Source organism: Phocoena sinus, chromosome X (assembly GCF_008692025.1).
Source record: "Phocoena sinus isolate mPhoSin1 chromosome X, mPhoSin1.pri, whole genome shotgun sequence".
Classification (NCBI taxonomy): domain Eukaryota; kingdom Metazoa; phylum Chordata; class Mammalia; order Artiodactyla; family Phocoenidae; genus Phocoena; species Phocoena sinus.
Genome location: NC_045784.1, coordinates 97,044,616 through 97,054,906, shown reverse-complemented (window position 1 = coordinate 97,054,906; position 10,291 = coordinate 97,044,616). Strand labels below are relative to the sequence as shown.

Here is a 10,291-nt window from a genome sequence, read left to right as displayed (position 1 = left end):
AGAATGTTACAAGAGACAAGGAAGGACACTACATAATAATCAAGGGATCAATCCATGAAGAAGATATAACAATTTTAAATATATATGCACCCAATATAGGAGCACCTCAATACATAAGGCAACTGCTAACAGCTACAAAAGAGGAAATCGACAGTAACACAGTAATAGTGGGGGACTTTAACACCTCACTTATACCAAAGGACAGAACATCCAAAATGAAAATTAATAAGGAAGCACAGGTTTTATATGACACAATAGAACAGACAGATTTAATTAATATTTATAGGACATTCCATCCAAAAACAGCAGACTACACTTTCTTCTCAAGTGTGCATGGAACATTCTCCAAGATAGATCACATCTTGGGTGACAAATCAATTCTCAGTAAATTTAAGAAAATGGAGACCATACGAATCATCTTTCCTGACCACAACAGTATGAGATTAGAAATGAACTACAGGGAAAAATATGTAAAAAACCCAAACACATGGAGGCTAAACAATACGATAGTAAATAACAAAGAGATCACTGAGAAATCAAAGAGGAAATCAAAAAATACCTAGAGACAAATTACAATGAAAACACGACAACCCAAAACCTATGGGATACAGGAAAAGCAGTTCTAAGAGGGAAGTTTATAGCAATACAAGTCTACCTCAAGAAACAAGAAAAATCTCAAATAAGCAATCTAATCTTACACCTAAAGGAACTAAAGAAGGAACAAACTCAACCCAAAGTTAATAGAAGGAAAGAAATCATAAAGATCAGAACAGAAATAAATGAAATAGAAACAAAATAATAGCAAAGATCAATAAAACTAAAAGCTAGTTCTTTGAGAAGATAAACAAAATTGATAAACCATTAGCCAGACTCACCAAGAAAAAGAGGCAGAGGACTCAGTTCAATAAAATTAGAAATGAAAAAGGAGAATTTACAGCAAACAAAGCAGAAATACAAAGCATCCTAGGAGACTACTACAAGCAACTCTATGCCAAGAAAATGGACAACCTGGAAGAAATGGACAAAATTTTAGAAAGGTATAACCTTCCAGGACTGAACCAGGAAGAAAGAGAAAATATGAACAGACCAATCACAAGTAATGAAATTGAAACTGTGATTAAAAATCTTCCAGCAAACAAAAGTCCAGGACTGGATGGCTTCACAGCTGAATTCTATCAAACATTTAAAGAAGAGCTAACACCCATCTTTCTCAAACTCTTCCAAAAAATTGCAGAGGAAGGAACACTCCCAAACTCATTCTATGAGGCCACCATCACCGTGATACCAAAACCAGACAAAGATACTACAAAAAAAGACAATTACAGACCAATATCACTCATGGATATAGATGCAAAAATCCTCAACAAAATACTAGCAAACAGAATCCGTCAAGACATTAAAAGGATCAGACACGATGACCAAGTGGGATTTATCCCAGGGATGCAAGGATTCTTCAATACACGCAAATCAATCAATGTGATACGCCATATTAACAGCTTGAAGAATAAAAACCATATGATCATCTCAATAGATGCAGAAAAAGCTTTTGACAAAATTCAACACCATTTATGATAAAAACTCTCCAGAAAGTGGGCATAGAGGGAACCTACCTCAACACAGTTAAGGCCATATATGACAAACCCACAGCAAACATCATTCTCAATGGTGAAAACCTGAAATCATTTCCTCTAAGATCAGGAACAAGACAAGGATGTCCACACTTGCCACTATTATTCAACAACATTTTGGAAGGCCTAGCCACGGCAATCAGAGAAGAAAAAGAAATAAAAGGAATACAAACTGGAAAAGGAGAAGTAAAACTGTCACTGTTTGCAGATGACATGATACTATACATAGAGAATCCTAAAGATGCCACCAGAAAACTGCTAGAGCTAATCAATGAATTTAGTAAAGTTGCAGGATACAAAATGAATGCACAGAAATCTCTTGCATTCCTATACACTAATGATGAAAAATCTGAAAGAGAAATTAAGGAAACACTCCCATTTACCACTGCAACAAAAAGAATAGAAGACCTAGGAATAAACCTACCAAGGGAGACAATAAACCTGTATGCAAAAAACTATAAGACACTGATGAGAGAAACTAAAGATGATACAAACAGATGGAGAGATGTACCATGTTCTTGGATTGGAAAAATCAATATTGTGAAAATGATTATACTACCCTAAACAATCTACAGATTCAATGCAATCCCTATCATATTACCAATGGCATTTTTTACACAACTGGAACAAAAAATTTAAAAATTTGTATGGAAACACAAAAGATCCTGAATAGCCAAACAGTCTTGAAGAAAAAAAATGGAGCTGGAGGAATCAGACTCCCTGCCTTCAGACTATATCACAAAGGTGCAGTAATCAAGACAATATGGTACTGGCACAAAAACAGAAATATAGATCAATGGAATAGGGTAGAAAGCCTAGAGGTAAACCCATGCACCTATGGTCAACTAATCTATGACAAAGGAGGCAAAGATATACAATGGAGAAAAGACCATCTCTTCAGTAAGTGGTGCTGGGAAAACTGGACAGCTACATGTAAAAGAATGAAATTAGAACACTCCCTAACACCATACACAAAAATAAACTCAAAATGGATTAGAGACCTCAATGTAAGACTGGACACTATAAAACTCTTAGAGGAAAACATAGGAAGAACACTCTCTGATATAAATCACAGCAAGATCTTATTTGATCCACCTCCTAGAGTAATGGAAATAAAACCAAAAATAAACAAATGGGAGCTTGAAATTTAAAAGCCCTTGCACAGCAAAGGAAACTACAAACAAGACGAAAAGACAACCCTCAGAATGGGAGAAAATATTTGCAATCGAATCAACGGAGAAAGGATTAATCTCCAAAATATATAAACAGCTTATGCAGTTCAATATTAAAAAAACAAACAACCCAATCCAAAATGGGCAGAAGACCTAATTAGGCATTTCTCCAAAGAAGACTTACAGATGGCCAACAAACATATGAAAAGCTGCTCAACATCACTAATTATTACAGAAATGCAAATCAAATCTACATTGAGGTATCACCTCACGCCAGTCAGAATGGCCATCATCAAAAATTTTACAAACAATAAATCCTGCAGAGGGTGTGGAGAAAAGGGAACCCTCATGCACTGTTGGTTGGAATGTAAACTGATACATCCACTATGGAGAACAGTATCGTGATTCCTTAATAAACTAAAAAATAGAACTACCCTATGACCCAGCTATCCCACTCCTGGGCATATACCCAGAGAAAACCAAATTCAAAAAGACACATGCACCCCAATGTTCACTGCAGCACTATTTACAACAGCCAGGACTTGGAAGCAACCTAAATGTCCACCAACAGAGGAATGGATAAAGAAGAAGTGGTACATATACATAATGAAATATTACTCATCCATAAAAAGGAACAAAATTGGGTCATTTTTAGAGACATTCATGGACATAGAGACTCTCCTACTGAGTGAAGTAAGTCAGAAAGAGAAGAACAAATATTGTATATTAACGCATGTACATGGAATCGGAAAAATTTGGTATAGACAATCTTATTTACAAAGCAGAAATAGACACACAGATGTAGAGAAGAAACATAGATACCAGGGCTTGTGGGGGTGAGATGAATTAGGAGATTGCGATTGACATGTATACACTATTGATACTATGTGTAAAATAGACATACTGTATGGCACAGGCAACTCAACTCAATGCTTTGTGGTGACCTAAATGGGAAGGAAATCCATAAAAGAGGGGATATATGTATATGTATAGCTGATTCCCTTTTATGTACAGTGTAAGTGAACAATATTATAATGCAACTATACTCCAATAAAAAAAAACAGAAAAAAACCAATTTATTGATACATTATACTCTTGATGGGCAAGTAGATTTCCAGTTTGGGCTTACAATGAATAAAGCTCTTATGAAGCTGCTGGTACTTGTTTTTTGGTGGACATATGCCCTCTCTTTTCTGGGATATGTATGTACATAGGAATACAGAGCTGAGTCATAGAATAATTAAATACTTAGCTTTAGTCAAAACAAAGAGAAAAGCACACACTTTTAAACTCTACACACCAATGAGAAACTAGAAATTTACTTTTGCAATAACTAAATCAGTCTTGAAAATAAGGACTTCCTAAGGATGCGTAAAGAAGAATCTGGCTGATCATAATCTTGTACTCATTTCACTGCTGAATTTCATATCTCTGACTTACATAGGCAAGATATTTTGTTTTTGCAGAAACATTAAAGGCCACATTCCACAATATCCATGTCCTTCCCAGTAGGGAAAGGAATGTAAATCAAGTACAAAGTATGTATTCACCACTTCAAATGCATCTTCTCAAAAACATAATTTTCCTTCACAAGTAATTACTATCTCATAGAGCAGAAGAAAACACAGATTATAGTTTGGTTTTGCTGCCAATTTCCCTCTATATTAACAGTATTTTGAAATTCTTTTTTTATTGAGTTTTAGAAATTCTTTGTATATTCTGGATAGTAACCCCTTATTTGTTATATGGTTTGCAGATAATTTCTCCCATTCCTTATGCTGCCTTTTCACTCTTGTTTCCTTTGCTGTGCAGAAGCTTTTTCATTTGGTATAGTCCCATTTATCTACTTTGCTTTTGTTACCTATGCTTTTGGTTTCATACACACAAAACATCATTGCCCAATCCAATGTCATGTAGTTTTTCCCCTATGTTTTCTTCTAGGAGTTTTATAGTTTATCTTATCTTTAGATCTTTAATTCATTTTTAGTTAATTTTTGTACATAGTGTAAGATAAGGGTCCAACTTCATTCTTTTGCATGTAGATATCCAGTTTTTCCAATACCATTTTTTGAAGAGACTATCTTTCCTCAGTTTATAGTCCTTGTTGAAGATCAGTTAACAATACATGTGAGAGTTTTTTTTCTGGGCTGTCTATTCAGTTTCAATAGTGAACATATGTCTTTATTTGATATCATACTGTTTTGATTGTTATAGCTTTAGAGTATGTTTTGAAATCAGAAAGTGTGAGGCCTCCAGCTTTGTCTTCTTTCTCAAATTGTTTTGCCTATTCGGGGTCCTTTGAGATTCTCTATGAATTTTAGGATTTTCTTATATTTCTTAAAAAAAATGCCACTGGGATTTTAATAGGGATTGCGTTGACTCTGTAGAGTGCTTTGGGTAGTTTAGACATTTTAATAGAAATAAATCTTTCAGTCCATGAACATGTTTTATCTTTCCATTTATTTGTGTGTTTATTAATTTCTTTTAGCAATGATTTTTAGTTTCCAGTCTACAAGTTTTTTACCTCTTAAATTTATTCCTAATTATTTTATTATTTTTGATACTATTGTAAATGGGATTGTTAATTTTTTTCAGATTGTTCATTGTTAATCTATAGAAATGCAACTAATTTTTGAATGTTGACTTTGTATCTTACAACTTTACTGAATTTTGTTATTATTTCTACCAGGGTTTTATGGAATTTTTTGGGTTTCTACATTTAAGATTGTGTCACCTTTGCACACAAATAATTGTACTTCTTTCTTTCCAATTTGGATGACTTTTATTTCCTTTACTTACCTAATTGCTGTCAGTAGCACTTCCAGTACTATGTTGATTAAAAGTGGCAAGAGTGGACATCCTTGCCTTGTTTCTGATTTTAGAAAAGTTTTCAGTCTTTCACCAATGAGTATAATATCAACTGTAGGTTTTTCATATATGACCATTATTATATTGAAGCAATTTCCTTCTATAACTCATTTGTTGAGTATTTTTAATCATAAAAATATGTTGAATTTTGTCAAATATATTTTCACCATCTATTGAGATGACCATGTAATTTTTATCCATTTTTCTATTAATGTGGTGTATCACATTGAGTGATTTCCATATGTCTGAAAAGTTTGAAAAGGATTGGTATTAATTCCTCTTTAAATTTTTGAAAGAATTCACCAGCGAAGCCATCTGGTTCTGAGATTTTCTTTCTTGTAAGAGTTTTTATTACCTGGATAATTTATTTTAATTAGTTCATACACATGAAAAGCAAAAAATTGTAATAGGCATAAATACTTCTGATATATTTTACGTATATGTATTTATCTTAACTCTCTGACAGCCAAGCTAAAATAGTACATCACTATTTTAAAAAATTAGGACTTTCCTGGTGATGCAGTGGTTAAGTATCACCTTGCCAATGCACAGGACATGGGTTCGATCCCTGGTCCAGGAAGATCCCACATGCTGTGGAGCAACAAAGCCAACGTGCCACAACTACTGAGCATGCTCTCTAGAGCCCATGAGCCACAACGACTGACCCCACATGTCACAACTACTGAAGGCTGTGTACCTAGAATCTGTGCTCCACAACAAGAGAAGCCACTGCAATGAAAAACCTGTGCACTGCAACAGAGCAGTGCCCACTTGCCGTAACTAGAGAAAGCCCGTGCAGCAACGAAGACCCAGTGCAGCCAAAAATAAAAATAAAATAAAATAAATAAAAAATCAATATGAATACTAAATCAACCACTGGAACAAGGTTTTAAGGAGCAAGATTTTCTCTATTAAATATAATAGAGAAAAAATTCAAATATTACTCATCTAAGATGAAGATAGTTCATAAACATGAAAAACAAGGTGGACCTAAAAGAATAAAATCATTATTTTCTGTGTACTTTATAGGTAACTGTCCCTTTGTCACACATGAATAAAACTCACAGGAGTACATTTCCCTCAACTTGCAATATAGACACCAAAGGATGGCTATGGCCTCTATTTTGCGGGATATAAGAAAATGACCTAGTCCCAAGGTGGCCAGAGAAGGCAGCAGATGATATAAAGATATATTCATATTACAGGCATATATCATTTTATTATGCTTCATTTTATTGGGTTTTGAAGATATTGCATTTTTTACAATTGAAGGTTTACAGTCATCCTGTGTTGTACAAGTCTATTGGCATCATTTTCCCAACAGCATTTGTTCATGTCATGTCTATGTGTCACATTTTAGCAATTCTTGCCATATTTCAAACGTTTTCATTATTAATATATTTGTTATGATGATCTGTGATCAGTGATTCTTTGATGTTACTATTATAAAAAGATTACTACTCGGTGAAGTCTCAGAGATGATTAACATTTTTTAGCAATAAAGTATTTTTAAATTAAGGTATGTACATTATTTCTTTAGACATAATGCTATGGCACACTTAACAGACTACAGTATAGTGTAAACATAACTTTTATATGCACTGGGAAACAAAAAAATTCATGACTTGCTATATTGTGATATTCACTTTATTGCAGTGGTCTGGAACCAAGCCCACAATATCTGTGAAGTATGTCTATACTACATTTCCAGGGTTTCTCTATCTTCTCATGTTGTTGGTCACTGTGGTTTGTTTGACAGTCTATTGCAGACAATGTCTTGTGTTGAGCAATAGGAATTAATTGCTCACCACATTCAATAAATATTGAATGTCCTCTACCCTCAAGAAACTCACAGTGTTCTAGAGGAGGCAGCCATGCATATGAATTTTCCTTTGGAAGTGTCAAGGAAGGACCAACTAATTTCAGCTATGGGGAAAAGGGAAGGTGGTATTTGAACCTCTACTCATTCTTTTTATCATTTCAGCTCAATCATTCCTAGAGTACAATCCAACATTTATCTACATTTTATACAATAGCAGTTAATATTTCCTGAAGGCTTAATACATGTCCTTTTACATATTAATTATGCAAGTAACCCAAATATTGGCAGAGGTCACTCTGGCTTTTGACATTTAGATAAATTAGTTTAAGTATCTATTATTCATTCTTTCGAGCCCAACACTTGCCCCAAGATTCCTGTGCTTCTAGGGACTTTTATTTTTTTACTTCTGAATTTAAGCCTCTGCTTTTACTGACATCTGAATCTTATTCTCTAATAACTATTTACAAAAGGCATTTTTGTGCGTAGCATACTTTACTAAAGGTTTGAGCAGGTAGAAGAATTTTACATGGCAAGAACACCAATAAATTAAAATTAGTTACTTATGTTCTTAATAGCCTTTGGCCACCCTAACACTGAACAGTTTGAGCCACCTACTCCTCCATAGCTCAGAATTCCATAATTTCAATTGATTCTCTCTCTCTCTTCTTTCTCCTCATGACCCACAAAATCTATTCACTTCTCAAGCAGAGTTTTAATTATTTTTTATCGTCTTTTTCTAAAACATAGTTTCAGGACCTTATCTTCATATCTAAATAAATAGTTTAGTCTCTCTGCTCCTCCCCATTCAACAGACAGCCACATTTTCTTGTGCAATGCTAGCAATGTCCCTAAGACACAATGGTGAAGGTCACAGTAAATGGATTTGGCTGTATTGGGCACCTGGTCACAAGGGTTGCTTTTAACTATGGCAAAGTGAGTATTACCATTGATGACTGCTTCACTGACTACAACTGCAAGGTTTACACATTCTGGTGTGATTCCACTAATGGCAAGTTCAATGGCACAGTCCAGTCTGAGAAGGGGAAGCTTGTCATCAGTGGAAAGCCCACCTCCATTTTCCAGGAGCAATATCCTGCCAATATCAAATGGGCTGCTGCTGGTGCTGAGTATGTTCTGGTGCCCTCACTGCCTTGGAGAAGACTGGGCCTCACATGAAGTGTAGAGCCAAAAGGCTCATCATCTCTGTCCCTTCTGCTGATAGCCCCATGTTTGTGATGGGCATGAACCATAAGAAGTACAACTCCCTCAAGATGGTCGGCAATGCCTCCTGCACTACCACCTGCTTGGCACCCCTGGCCAATGTCACTGTGGATGGACTCATGACCACAGTTCATACCATCACTGCCATCCAGAAGACCACTGATGGGCTCACTGGGAAACTGTACTCTGATGGATGAGGAACTGCCCAGAACATCATCTCTGCTTCTACTGGCACTGCCAAAGGCTTTGGGGAAAGGACATCCCTGAGATGAATTGGAAATTCGCCGTCATGGCCTTCCATGCCTCCATCCCCGATGTGTTTGACATAGATCTGATGTGAGGCCTGGAGAAAGCTGCTAAATATGATATTATCAAGAAGAGGTAAAGCAGGCATTGGAAGGCACCCTAAAGACCACACTGGGCTACACTGAGAACCAAGTTTTCTATTGTGATTTTAGCAGTGACACCCCACTCTTCCTCCCTGGATGCTGGGGCTGGTATTGCCCTTAGCAAACACTTTGTCTAGCTGCAGCAAAAGGGTGGGAGGCCTTATGGTCCACATAGCGTCTGAGGAGTGAGAGCGCCTGGATCTCCAGCTCCAGCAAGAGCACGAGAGAGGCCCTCAGCTGCTGGGGAGTCCTTGCTCCAACTTGATCCCCCAACATACTGAGAATATCAAAATCTTTCATCCCAGAACCCCTAAAAAGGGGGAGGGGCTTAGTGAACCTTACCTTTCATGTACCATCAATAGAAAATACACTGTACCCAGCCTAAATAAGCAGTTAACTTTTTCTAAATAAAGACAGTTCCTTTCATAAGAGAAATTCTGTTACCAACTATTGAAGTGATATATTTTCACTCTGCTACATACATTTTGTCTTGTTTACTTTTCATGATAACCCAGTGAATGATGCATTTTATCTCCATTTTATAGATTAGAAAACTAATACTGAATAAAGTTACCTGAAGTTAGAAAATTAAAGATCCAAGTATATAATCAAAATCTGATTCCAAAGGCCTGTGCTGTTATGATGTGTGTGTGTATGTGTGTATTTCTATTTATATATCTTACTGTGCTTGATTAAGAAAAATCTCAAAGCCTTAATCTGAAAAAGAAGAAATCACTATCATCTATCTAGAATAGCAGTTAAATATAGAATTGGAACCAATAACCATCAGAATCTTTTCCATCCCTGGAATTTAGTGAAACATTCATGTTTTGTTTGTTTTCTTTGAGTTTCTGTTTCCACATACTACAACTCAGAGGGAGAGAGAAATCACTTGACAAGTATGCTCACAGAATTCTAATCTGTGACTTCTAATTGAAAAGGGGTCATTAACAGTTTTGAGATCTTCTCTAAGCATATCCTTCTACAAAAAATAATTACCAGTAAATTTGAATACTACTCTTTAGAAGGTGTATAAAGCCATAATTCTTTGAATAACGTTTCCACATGAACATCATCCAGAGATTTAGAAATAAGATTCAGTCTTTTCTCTCAATGTAATCGGATGGCTGAGAAAACTGTGATTGCCAATACTGATGTTCAGAGTAGAGAGAACAACTTATCACAATGGAT

At 35.6% G+C, this 10,291-nt stretch overlaps 1 pseudogene; it reads left to right on the top strand.

The window, feature by feature from the left end:
- Positions 1-8,348: 8,348 nt before the first annotated feature.
- On the top strand, positions 8,349-9,237 carry LOC116747541 (annotated as a pseudogene).
- Positions 9,238-10,291: the final 1,054 nt, after the last annotated feature.